We start from the raw sequence: 13,304 nt of genomic DNA on the forward strand, positions 1-13,304 counted from the left end.
ATACCGGGATTAACTCATCCATAGCCAGCGCATATTGAGTTTCTGTAAAATTGTGGACAGTGATCATTATCAATGCGTTTCTGTATTTTAATGGCCTGTTGTATGATTATTATTATTATTTATTGTTGTATATAGCGCCATCATACATTAAGGACATTACGCTGGTGGCAGCGTGTTAGGTGCCTGCCGCCGTCACACTATTACGTGTCTATGTAGGATGCCATCCTGAGAATGGAACGTAAAAACCTTTTTTGTTACTTAAAGTATTTGTACTGGTGGTTGATCTGTGCCCTCCTACCATTAGATTGGGCTTAGAGGGTCTTTCAGGTGTTGAAATGTCTGCCCAGAGCCCAGCAATGCATTAAAGTGCAGAACCTTCTTAGATGGAGAGGGGGAATGACGGAGGTAGAGGCGCATGTCCAAGACTGGACTCATCTCTGATAGCCTCAGGTCAGTTGAACCATCAGACGTGACATCAGTGCCAGTTAGGCATACCTTGGAGAGCTTCTTTAGACAGCTGACTGCAACTATTTAGGTATTAACCCTTTAATAGCACGTCAAGAAGATTCTTTGGAGTGATTTGCCAAATTGTAAGACTTGTCATTTTTTTAAAAGATGCGCTTAACTGAGTCACCTGCATTCAAGCAGGGATATCATCCATAACATACTGGTATCAAAAGCACCAAGTAGGGGTCTTATGTATGATCACAGCAGTGTAGAATAAGACAGAGTCAGTTCCAGACCGTGTAATCTGGAGATTTTACTCCTTCATCCGGAGACGCTGATATTTGGGCAACAAACCACGGACTCCGGGTCAAACCTTAAGAGTTCCCAGCTAGGCTCTTACAAGAACTATGGGGCTCATTCATTCTTTGGTGCAAAATTGGACGTTTGGGTGAGAGAGGGAACGTTCCTTGTCTCTCACCCTGCTCTGCGGATGCTGACATATTTAGATTTACGAATGTTTGCCATGTTAGGTTTTTTTTATGTTCTGTCCAATAGCAGATTATCTGAAATCTTAGCTACCTGTGGAGTAGGAGGAACGTAAACCAGTTCTGGGTGGATCGGGGAGCACCTGTGAACGCTGTGTGTCTGCTTATGACAGCTTGACAAAGGCCCTGTTTTGCTTTTGTTTGTTTTCGCTTAATAAAGTGTCCTAGAGACTGGAAGCTGTTTGGAGTGCTGGGATTCCTTTTCTTTGTTTGAATGCTTATGACACGGTTTGAGTAATAAGCAGCATTTAACGATAAGTAATTAGCGAGATCTTTAACCTGAGTGCTGTTGGTAGCTACTGAATACTTCAAAGCAGTCTGGTGACACTTTCCCGAACATCCAAGTGGGAGTCACTGGGTTCTGTCTATGAGACACATATAGTGCTACATGTAGTATGGGCGATCAGACCTACTTCCACATTTCTGGGTGACAGATGGTGCCCTTCTGTGGCACCTGGACCAAGAGCCGGAGCTAGGCCCTTTTGCACCCGAGGCAACAATGGAAAATTGCACCCCCTAGCTATTTTTTTTTACAGAGGTTGTTTTATTTACACTGCCCTTACACACACCTGTACATAAACACCCCAATACACATACACGTTGCCTTTACACACACCTGTTCATTATCACGCATATACGCATACACTGCCCTTATACACAACTGCCCATAAACACACATATACGCATTCACTGCCCTTACACACGACTGCCCATAAACACACACATACACTGCCCTTACACGCGACTGCCCTTACACACACACCTGCCCATTAATATGCATAGACACATACACCAGCTTACAAACATACAAATACCTACACTGCCCTTACACACACACCAGCTTACAAACACACACCTGCCCTTTAACACGTGTGTACACATACACTGCCCTCACACTCCCCTACATTTACACACACACATATACACACACACCAGCTTACAAACACAGAAATACCTACACTGCCCATACACACACACACACACTGCCTATTCACACAGACACACACATGCTGCCCATACACACACATGCTGCCCATACACACACATGCTGCCCATACACACACACGCTACCCATACACACACACACTGCCCACACACACACACTGCCCACACACACTGCCCATACACACTGCTCATACACACACACACTGCTCATATACACACACACATATTGCCCATACACATACACACACTGCCCATACACACACACCAGCTTACAAACACACACACATACACAGCACTTACACACACACCAGCTTACAAACACACACATATACACAGCCCTCACACACACACCAGCTTACAAACACACACACATATACACAGCCCTTTCTCCCATCTATTACTTTTCTCATCTTCCATCATCTTCTATCTTCCATCCTGTAGTGGGAGCTCGAGGTCTGTCACTCCAGGCCTCTGCTTGACATCATATCCCGGAGCTCTGCATCATTTGCCATCGCATAGTGGTTAGGGAGAACTGAAGACGAGGTCTGAATAGGGAGCGTGAGGTCTGTCAAATGTTGGGCCGGTTTGAGGGGTATTGTGATATCCCCAACCAGCCCTGCTCATCGGACACCTCCACCCCAGACCAGTGCTGATGGTGCCTGGGTGCGCACTGCCCACGGGGGCGCCTGATGGCTGGATGGGGAGAGCACAATCGTGCAGTCCCCTGAAGACCGGCACAGGGGAGGGGGCCTTTCCGGTCGCCCTCTCCCATATAGAAATGCTACTGTCCGTGATCTCCCCAAGCAGACCTGTAGCTTCTGATTGGGCGGCTGTGCGCCCCCTCGCAGGTGCGCCCAAGGCGAGTGCCTCACTCGCCTCACCCTTGCTACAGCCCTGCCTGGACCAGAAGAATGCCAGCTGTCACTCCAGAAAATATGGTGTCCTCCAATGAAAGTAGGTCCCAATGTAATGTAAGAAAATACCCGCAATGTATAAGTAGGTTGGACCCCCACCCACTAGGGGCCACAAAAAGACCCTTCATGCCTGGACATACACAGAAGAACTCTACATTGGCATTGAGAACCGTAGCCATAATGGACTACATACATTCGGAATTAAACAATTCTATTGCCATAGCAACAATTAATAATAATTTATTATCATTCAAGAATTATTTCAAAACTGTATGTATATTTAGTTACAAAAGTATATTGAGTAGAGTACGTTGAATATCGACACATGTAACATTCAATGTAATTATGTTGTAGGCGCAACATATTAAACACTGGCTAAATTTTCCTCCATTTAGCTGCTTGAAGATCTCGGTTTTCTGGGGGCCTTCATCTCCTGAAGAGCTGTTAGACGAGGTCTCTGATTACTTGAAGTCGTCCAGTCCAGACGCCGCTACCCTCATAGCTCCTCTAAAAGCTGCATCCATTGATTCATGTGACACAATAGCGAATGTGAAGGTAACGTTAAGTTTTGGTATGATTGGGATATAGCCATTGAAATACTGCAGGTTTACCTTACCAGGAGACATACAAAAATCACAAACAGTAGGAACCAAATTCATAACTTACCTCTGGCTCAGGGGGCATAAGATTGAAATGTTGAGATACATCTGATGTCATCAATACAATGTGAGCCAGGAGAAAGAGTCAGAGCAAGCTATAGGTAAAGGGCCATATTTTAAATTTAGTTTCAGAGGGTATGCAGAGCTAGTGGAGGGACTGGCACAGTGGGACAGCTAATGATGGGATAGGGACTAATACTCACCGTACCCTTGTCTTTAGACAACGTCACATATTATATGACTGCACTTATTGTACCTCCCCTTTTATTATACTGTAAAGCGTAACATAGATGCACAAACTCGTAGTAAAAAATAAATATGCGTACATATACATTGTACTGTGAAAAAGTATTTCCACTCTTTCCCATTTTTTCTGGCTTTTGCACATTTGTCACATTGAAATGTTTCAGATCATCAAACTAATTTTAATATTAAATAAAGACAACTCCAGTAAAACACAAAATGCAGTTTTCAAATGAAGATTTTATGTATGGGAGGAAAATAAGCTATCCTACTCAACCTGGCACTATGTGAAAAAGTAATTGCCCCCTTACTTATTGAATCAATTAATTAACCAAATTTAAATGATAATTGGGTTTAATTTCACTAGACACCCCCAGACATGATTACTCCCAGCCCTGCGGAATCTAAATATCAATTAAATAGAACGTTTTTGCAAAGTGATGTAGGCTTAAAGATCTCAGAAAGCAGCACATGATGCCACGATCTGAAGAAACTCAAGAGCAAAGAAGAAACAAAGTCATTGACATCTATCAGTCTGGAAATCATCCAAAGCAATTTCTAAGGCTCTGGGACTCCAGCAAAGCACTGTGAGAGCCATGATCTACAAATGGAGAAAACGAACAAAAAGAACACAAACTCTTGTCTGACATTTGCCAAACTACATCTTGATGATCCTCAAGACTTTTGGGATAATATTCTGTGGACTGATGAGTCTAAAGTGGATTTTTTTTGAAAGACATGCTTCCTGGTAAATCTGAAGTAAATCTTAACACAGCATTCCATAACATCATACCAACAGTCTAACACGGTGGTGGTGGTAGTGTGGTGGCCTGGGACTGCTTTGCTGTTTCAGGACCTGGGCGACTTCCCATAATTGATGACGCCATGAATTTTGCTCTCTACCAGAAAATCCTGAAGGAGAATGTCCAGTCATCAGTTTGTGACCTAAAGCACAAGCGCAGTTGGTTATGCAGCAGGACCATGATCCGAAGCACATAAGCAAGTCCACCTCTTAATGGCTCAAAATAAACAAAATGAAGGTTCGGTGCTACCAAGTCAAAGTCCTGACTTAAATCCGTAGGTAATGCTCAAAAACCTTCCAATGTGGCTGAATTAAGACAACTCTACCAAGAAGAGTCACCAATATTAATAATAATATTGCTATTTATTGCAAATGTTTGATTGCACTTTTTGCGCAAAGGATGGCAACCAGTAATGGCATTATTTTTTCACATGAGTAAAAAAGGTTTTGATGAACTCTTTACCTTCAATAAATAAAATAATTATTTAAAAGCTGCATTTTGTGTTTACTCAAATTGTTTTATATTTACATGTAAATATGACAAAAAAGAGTAAATGGTCTGAAAAATATCCCTCGTCTTATATTCGTTATAATCAAACCTCAAATAGAGATCTGACTACAAGACTAAGATCCAGATTCCCCGCAGCGCTGCAGAGGACCTGAATCCTTCTCTCTGGCAGCCAGTGGCTTCTATGACAGAGCACCGGCATCACATGACCTTCCAGTGCTCCACCAAAGAAGCCCTGGACCTTTTTATTAACAGAGCAATTCTCTCTTCTGCATGTGCTCTGGCAGCTCTTATAACATGCTTTTCCTCTTTCTGCCTAATCTTATAGATCTGTCTGTCTTCCTAACTTTGCTTTTCTTTGTATTTACTAAATGCTTCTTGTTTTTTACTATTCTGGCCACTTTTGCGGAGTATCACAGTGTTTTCTTTAATTTTTGCTCTCACTGACCAGCCTAATAAAACTTTCTGTTACCTTCAATAATTGAACTTTTAAATAATCTCATCCCTCCTGTACTCCATTAAATGGCACCAAGTAACTTTTTTACACATTCTCTCATTTTCGAAAATTCAGCAAGAGTGTGGGGCATTAGGGTGACCAAATTGGCCTTGTTTTACAGGACACATATAATTTTTACATATTGCTGACCAAACCTGCAGTATGGGGCATCATTTTATCTGTGCTGGCAGCATCAATACACAAGGGGCAGCTGGGACCATTACATAAATCAATACTTAAAAGGGGGGGTCAATGACAAAGAAGTGTGGGGGAAAAACATTGTTTTTATTGTTGTAGCTTAGCCCATCCAGATGTGTGACAGAGCCTGTCCTGGTGTGTGTGTGTTTGGGTGTCGATATGGAAGAGCCTGTCCTGGTGTGTGTGTGTTTGGGTGTCAATGTCCTGGTGTGTGTGTTTGGGTGTTGGTGTGGCAGAGCCTGTCCTGATGTGTCCCCGTGTGGCAGAGCCTACCCTGGTGTGTGTGTGCATCTGGGTGTAGATGTGGAAGAGCCTGTCCTGGTGTGTGTGCTTGGGTGCTGGTGTGGCAGAGCCTGTTCTGGTGTGTTTATCTGTGTGGCAGAACATGTCCTGGTGTGTGTATCGGTGTGGCAGAGCATGTCCTGGTGTGTTTGGGTGTTGGTGTGGCAGAGCCTGTCCTGGTGTGTGTGTTTTTGGGTGTCAATGTGGCAGAGCCCATGCTGATGTTTTGGTTGTTGATGTGGCAGAGCCTGTCCTGGTGTGTGTGTTTGGTCATCTGTTTCCTGGCACTGTAGAAATAAATTTAACTATTTAATTTTTACCATTTCAGAGATAAAGCACCCTCCTTTGTAGATCACTTCAGAGGACAAACCTTTCCAGGCCCAAAAATCCGTGAGAGGCCCAAAAATCAGAGGAGAAGTAAAGTTATTGTGTTATTTACTCTATTTCAATCTGCATATTTTATTAAAATTGATTAGTGACTTCAGGCATCCTGTGTATGATGACTTTTTTTAGTGTACTGATGTACTCCCGATCCCATCACATTAGATTCTATCATATATTATCTGCCTAGCACTGATGTCATCTTATCCAGTACACATGGATGCTGAGGAGTTAAGATTCTAAGAGTCTATTGTATTTATTTCTATAAAAAGGTCCACTAAAATCCTCAGCACCAGGCCCACGATGATCTTAATCCAGCCCTGCCAATAACTAATACATAAAGATTTTTGTATATTGTATATTTTTCATTTTTTAGAGTCAATTACCAGCCCCTGGCAAGGATGTCTCAATGGGAAATAGGATTAAAGCGATTAAAGGGAAATGCTCTGAAAAATACCCCTCGTTTTATAATCCAACCTCAAATAAGAGTAAGATCCAGATCCCCGCAGCGCTACAGGGGACCTGGATCCTTGTCTCTGTCAGCTGGTGGACATCTGCGCAATGTGTCGGGGTTTCTATGACGGAGCGGCAACGTGACATAATGTTTGGGTCAACATAGAAGTAAAGTCATGCAGTAAGAAAAAAAATGATATAGCTGTATTATTCCAAGAGAAAATGGAGCCTTTAGTCAGTTGATACACTTTATTAAGCTGAAATAGAAATACATATAAAGCAACAAAAGCTTTTAAGACCTCACTTGTCACTTATTTTGTGTGATTTATATTTACCGTATTTGCTCGATTATAAGACGAGGTTTTTTCCAGAGCAAATGCTCTGAAAAATACCCCTCGTCTTATAATCGGGGTCGTCTTCTAATCAGACCCCAAAAAAATGCTGGCGCCATGCTGCTTACCGGTCGCGAGCAGCGTCTCTTCTGTTAGAAGCAGGGCAGGAAGCTTGCAGCGTCCTCACAGAACTCTATCTCCCCCCTCCCTCCTCTGAGGGCGGGGCCAGAGAAGTTGCTACAGCCGGTCCCCTGCAGAAGTCTGCGAGTGGGAGATCTGCAGTTCAGGTGAGGGGGTGGGGGAGGGTTTTTGAGTATGTGTGAAGTGTGTGTGATTAAGGGAATGAATGAGTATTTAAATGTTTGTGAATGAGTGTGAGTGTGTGTGTGATAGCATGGATGTGTAAGGGGGGTGGGGGTTGTAGCATGGCATATGGAGGCTGTAATCCCACTGCTATCATCCCCAGGTTCCAGCATGTACTGGCTGCCTTGGCTTGATAGGAGTGTGATTGCTGTTAGCAGTTTGATATATATATATATATCAAACTGCTAACAGCAATCACACTCCTATCAAGCCAAGGCAGCCAGTACATGCTGGGTTAAAAGGCATATCATGGGGCTGAGTGGCATATAGGGGGTTAAAATGCATTTCTGGACCTCCAGAAATGCATTTTAACCCCCTATATGCCACTCAGCCCCATGATATGCCTATATACCTCCAGAAATGCTTTATACCCCCCTATATGCCACTCAGCCCCATGATATGCCTTTTAACCCCCTATATGCCAGAGTGGCATACAGGGGTATAAGGCATATCATGGGGCAGAGTGGCAAATAGGGGGGTATAAAGCATTTCTGGGGGCAGAGTGGCATAACTGGGGGGGGCAGGTTGGCAAATAAAAGGAAATTTAAAAAATATATTTTTCTCAATCATAGCTTTTATTAAACATGAAAATAATTTACATTAATTAATATTTACTGGTAAAACTTTTTCCCTATAGGGTAGTCTTATATTCAGGCTTTTTGTTTTTTTCCTAAATTAATATTTTGATTTTGGGGGGTCGTCTTATAATCGGGGTCGTCTTATAATCGAGCAAATACGGTATATGAATTTCTGATGTTAAGTATTTCTTTTTCTTTCTAAATATCTTACAGGGAGGAAAGAAGAAAAAAGACAAGCATTAGAAGAACAAAAGTGATACAATGTTGCTGGAACATGCATTTAACAATCCTCCATTATACTTATTAATGCGCTTCTGCATGTGTGTTTGTAAATCGTCTGCAATGTATATACTGATCTTTACTTAAAGGTCATGGGTTTTCAGAATAAAACCTTAAACAAACTTGTTGAAGTAATCCAATATCTTATGAAATATACTGAGTACCTGTATATATACACTCTATACAATCGTCTACAGCCTAGGGCTGAATATGGAGCAGCACCATAGGCTGGTACAAATGATCTATCAAAAAAAGACTGAGGGATCCATCAGGAAATAACATGGGGGCTCAATATAGAAAACAGAGGGGGGGATAGTATAGAAACATTTCCATACATAAAGGCATTTCACAATGTATCAGAGGGAAAATCAAGGAGCTGAAACCACATCAAGGAGAAGTTCGTGAAATCAAGGAGCTGAAACCACAACTCTCCTGACGAGTCTTCTGTTGGTGAATAGCTACAAACAGCAGACTCGGGTGGTCTTTCGGGCGCTGCGGGCGGTCAGACACTGTACCTGCGGGTCCCAGTAATCCCGCGCACTCCTGCAAGGCTGCCTTCACCCTTCATTGAACCAGTTCCCCACCTTTGTGTATAGAATATTTTTTGGGGTTGCCAACTTGCTCTCAGGTCCAGGAAAACTTTTATATTTAAAATCTGCATATTTTTAGGTATAATCATCACGCAGAAGGAAACATAACAAACCTGATGTACAATTGTTGAGTAAAGATACCACAACAATTAAATAGTTAAAAAAAAAAATCCCTGGCTGAATAATTTATTGGTCTTCCAGCGCCATCTAGTGTAAAGAAAAATCACTACACAAAGAAACAAATTATTTTTGGAAATTGTTGAAATATTTTTTATATTATTTTGAAAACTGCCAAATTTTGTTCCAGGAGGAATATAGAGACTTTATTGCATATCCGAGGACTTTTCAGGCAAAGTTTTTGGGGTAATTCTATCTCTTAGATCGGCAGCAGATGTTTATTCCAGGGACTTTGTTGACATTAAAGACGTAAAGCTCAGGTACAGGTAATTTATTGCAGCTAACAAATTGCAACTGGATAACCCGGGCTTGTTAGGGAGTCGTTGTTGGTCCTTGTGATCACCAAATAAATAGCACTGTGGGTTGTAGTTTTGAAAGCAACTTCCGATACAGCGATGGGCGAGAGGGGCAGTAAAAGCTACTGTTCTTCCACATGTCATTTTATTTTCCAGCAGACCCTACCACTTCTCTGTGGCTTACCTTTGGAGGCAGTTGTTTTTGTTCAGTCCCACAGGCCACGGTTCCAAATAAATATTTCTGAGTAAAGGGACACTTCAGTAATAGTTGTCAATGTACATATGATACCCATAATTAAGACGGTTTGAGATGAGGTTCCAGGCAATTTTTACCACTTATCCCCACAGAGCCGGCATAGTCTGGCTAATTTAAGTGCAAGTCACCCCACCCCATAAATCCAAAAAGAAAAGGAATGCCCGTCTCTTTAACAAAGCTTGTACAGCTTGACCCGTTACCTTGCCCTCTTGGAACTTTTATGTTGTTTGAATATCAGCCTTCCTTTGTATTGCTGACTGTACACTTTTGGGCATAGGCTGTTTTAACGTTTTTGCTGTGTTACTTTTTATAATTTCCTTCTTTGTCATTTTGTGCATCCACACACATTGTATACACATTACACCACAAACATTACATATCATATATTATATATTTTTGAAAACACCCCAGGGTATTTCAAATACTGATATTTTCCTTCTTTCCATGCACAGATTTTATCACCAGCCTTTCTCAACATTTGCACACATTTAGGTATGAATTTACAGCTCCTGGTATATGTTACTGTCAAAAAACAGCCAAATTTGTGTTCAGTAACACTGAGTACAGTGATACCCCCATGCATAGGGGTTTGTTGGGTTGCCTGGGAGGTAAAAGGCCATCTTGACAAGGTTTGCATTTTCTTTTTTAATTTCAACATCAGTCTGGGCTGCCAGGCCCATTAGACTTGGTTTATTGTGAATCTAGTGTTTAGCCAATAAGTGTGTAGTAGATACATGGAGCGGTTACCCTTTCAGGCAGAAATGGTACGAGGGTGGAGTGGCGAGAGTTAACAGAGTTTAAATAAGATGTGGAGTGAACCCAATCAACCGTACATGAGGTTTACTCCAGTTCATTAGTATCTTTGTGTTATTATGGGAGTCCTTTTGCCTAAACCATTCCATGTTGGGAAATGTGACACCTCTCCTAGCCAGAAAGGCACCGTTTTGACCCTGCAAAGAACCCTCCAACAAACAAAGGCGTTACAAACTCAGCCCCTTTTCTACTAAAGGTTATATTTAAGAGATTAAATCTAGATCCAGGGATCTGGGGTCCTCATATTTATATTTGAGGTGCCCAAATTTTTCCTAGCAGAATGACATCAGACAAGGTTGGGTTACCTCCAATCTATTAATAGATAAACTGAAGTCTGCAGTGTTAGATCACAGGCTGACCAAGGAAGGTCATTATGGAAAGAGGGATTTCTGACAAGTCTGGATCTGAAAAAATATAACCTTTATATGCTGTAACTGGATAGAAAAACCCTTTGCTAGGTGTCCCAATGGACACCTAGGTGTCCCAAAGTGGCCCAATCTCGTAGCCCCTCATATTCTTCTGCGGACTGCAGCCCTGACATCTGACCTGCAGTCAACAGGTATAAAGTATCCTGTACTTCGATATTAAGGTGTCCTTATTTTGGTGGCCAAGATCTAATTTTGCAATAAATTGCCATTATTCTTGCCAAAAGCTCCTCCGGGAATAGAATAAAGTACTTCTGTTAGTAGGATTTCTATTAACTGTTCTCCCTTTTATTTTTATCTGCTTGGTGTGACTAAATTGTTAATATAATTGTTTGTATATACTGTGAATATTTTTTATTTCATAATAAATCATTTATTAAGTTCCTGCCTTTGTCTGGTATAAGAACCACATTTGCCTTGAAGAGAGTTATTTAATAATCCGTAGTCTTCTTAGATGCTTGGCTAATCTGCATGTTTGGATATATAAACTATTTGGGGACAGTAGATTAAAAAGTAAATTGAGCGTTTTAACCAAGTTTGGTGGCAGCATTACCTATCTTTATATCAGAGTGGGAGGTGTGTAAGCGGGGCATTTAATTATTATTTTCCAGTCTAGTGAAGACAGATAGTGATTTAGACCCTCTCACCGCAAAAATAAGTCAAGTGCCTGCTTGGAGTAGTGCGCATTCCAGACATGTGCCATGTCCTATTTTTAGGAGATCTTTCAATCTACCCCATCAATCTACCCCATCAAATCATCAAATAAAATTTTTTTAAACTACACACTCCATGGGCATTTACAACACCATTTTTTTTAACTCTTTCCATGTGATAATGTTTGTGAAGATATAGTGCTAATTTTAGAACTTGCTCATATCTGCATGTATATTTGGACTTTAAAAAAAAAAAAAAGATTTGTGAAACTGGATGGTTCTCCTGATGCTGACATCCGTGGCAAATTATTTTTACATGTTACACATTTTTTAAACTATTTTATTATTATTATTATGATTTTACGGATCATTTGTGATTAGTGAGCTAAGGGCAATGTCCTTTTCTAAACTTTGCTCATACCTCTTCTACTCTTTGTCTTCTCAAAAACTGTTTTATTTGTTTTTTTCTCAAACACTATCTTGATTATTTTTGTATCCTATAAATTAAATCCCATAATGATCAAAATCACCTGATTCCAAAATATCAATACACAAAATAACCTCTCTTTTTAATGTAAACAAATTGAGTAAATGAGACGAATAAAACCAACATTAGACAATATAGATTTAGAAACTTCACATTTATTTAGAAAAAATAAACAGAATAAGAAACATTTTGCAGTTTCCAGACAAGAACATTAGGAAGTTAAGAGACAACACGACAGTGAGAAATATGGCCAAAATAAGGGCTACATCTGGACTCACAAAGAGTCATCCTTCAGCACTCAGGAGAGGAAAAACCCCCATTATGGAGGAAACCTCTGGGGAACCATGGCAAAAAGGACTGCCCTTCCCTCTGGGCTTAAGTAGGAAAATGTAAAATGCCCTTAATTGTTTTTCAATTAAAATTACCTTTAACAGTGTGTTTCTTTCAAATTATTATTATTATTATACTTTAGATTCGGCAGCGCTGAAAATTTTACAGATAATGACAAGTACAATACAGCAATTGACATACAGCTACAAGAGAAATAAAGGGGCCTGTTCCCGCAGGAACTTACAATCTATGTTTTAACAGAATGGAATTATTTGACAAGTTTATGTTCCCTTACTTACCATCTGCAACCCCACCAAAAGAAACAATAATGGAAGAAATGTTGAGACCGTTTCCAAAAGATTTGTCTACACATGTTGCTGTTATAATCATTTACAACCTTGTGACATAACCAACAACTCACAAGGTCAGCAACCATGGAATGGATCTTTTGCAGAGGCACAAATGGTACATGTCAATCTAATCAGCTACAACCTCCTTGAGCTAGAACCCTCAAATTGCAAGGTAAGCATAAATAGAAAGGATGTTTGGCAGAGGCACTAGTCTTTAAAAAACTGGTACATGAGTCAATCCTCTAATTAATTAGAACATTGTTAGCTAGACTCCTGAATCTCAAGGTTAGCAAACAATGTTGATACCCTTGTCAGAGGCACCATACTTAAACATATGGTACGTTAGTTAATGCTCTAATTAAATAGACCCTACTTAGCTACACCAATAAATCTCAAGGTCTTAAAGCGGCAATAGTTTTACAAAAAAAAAAAACAATCAAGAGTTGCTAATCATATCAGATTCATCCTCCTGAAGTAGGACCTTCAAATCGCAAGGTTAGCA

The 13,304-nt window shown here is 40.7% G+C and overlaps 1 long non-coding RNA gene across 1 annotated transcript; it reads left to right on the forward strand.

The window, feature by feature from the left end:
* Window positions 1-3,316: 3,316 nt before the first annotated feature.
* LOC128472653 (uncharacterized) lies at window positions 3,317-8,560 on the forward strand. Its single transcript, XR_008346192.1, has 2 exons — window positions 3,317-3,406; window positions 8,360-8,560. It is a non-coding gene; the product is annotated as an uncharacterized LOC128472653 (long non-coding RNA).
* Window positions 8,561-13,304: the final 4,744 nt, after the last annotated feature.

This window comes from Spea bombifrons, chromosome 2 (genome assembly GCF_027358695.1).
Source record: "Spea bombifrons isolate aSpeBom1 chromosome 2, aSpeBom1.2.pri, whole genome shotgun sequence".
NCBI lineage: Eukaryota > Metazoa > Chordata > Amphibia > Anura > Pelobatidae > Spea > Spea bombifrons.